Genomic DNA, 734 nt, shown 5'->3' with positions numbered 1-734 from the left:
GGAAAGGTTGTAGACATAGATTAGTCATACCCCCATTTCCCCTGACCAGTACAGGGTTTCTGTATTAATGGAACCAAAGGGTGGTCAAGACACAGTTATATGTAAACAATTTGCTCATAGGCTGTAGATAGCTAGAGTGGTGATCAACAGTCACACCTCTAGAGATAATACACCTGAATTACATACCAATATCATAATTTGAGAAAAATTTCATAAGAGATTTATGGGCATCATAAAGTCAATAGGAAAAAATACTGATATTGTAAGACACTATGATAAAGGAATTACTGAATAGAATTAGTGGTGATACTGCTGTTGGTGTGTTTTTATCACATAAGTGAGGAGAATCCTGCTCTACAACACCAGGTATTCGCAGGCAGTCTCCTTTCCTGATACTGACCTGGCCCAACGCTGTTTAGCTTCCAAGATCAGACGAGATCGGGCGCTGGCAGCGTGGTATGGTAGTAGAGAATTATGTGTCCACCAATGAGAGTGCACCTATATAAGAAATAGGAAATTTCAAGAAAACAGAGGAAAAGTAATAGGAGCAAGATTAGTGAAAATATGTGGATCTGCTGTTCACGTTAGACCCGGTTCCAAAATTCCCACTCTTGTGGTACGATGTACCGGGAATCGTGAATGAGAGTCCACGAAAGTGGTGATAATAGGATATATTATTTTAGATAGTATATATGTGTTTATGCTGTTCACTATAACAGAATCAAAAAGGACCT

At 39.0% G+C, this 734-nt stretch overlaps 1 pseudogene; it reads right to left on the bottom strand.

Annotated features, from left to right (window-relative positions):
• Nucleotides 1–351: 351 nt before the first annotated feature.
• On the bottom strand, nucleotides 352–470 carry LOC134891752 (5S ribosomal RNA; annotated as a pseudogene).
• Between the last annotated feature and the right edge of the window lie 264 nt (nucleotides 471–734).

The sequence above is a fragment of the Pseudophryne corroboree genome, chromosome 3 (assembly GCF_028390025.1).
Source record: "Pseudophryne corroboree isolate aPseCor3 chromosome 3, aPseCor3.hap2, whole genome shotgun sequence".
In the NCBI taxonomy this organism is placed as follows: Eukaryota; Metazoa; Chordata; class Amphibia; order Anura; family Myobatrachidae; genus Pseudophryne; species Pseudophryne corroboree.
Note: the sequence above shows the minus strand (reverse complement) of the source record. Positions and strands in the feature narration are given on the sequence as shown.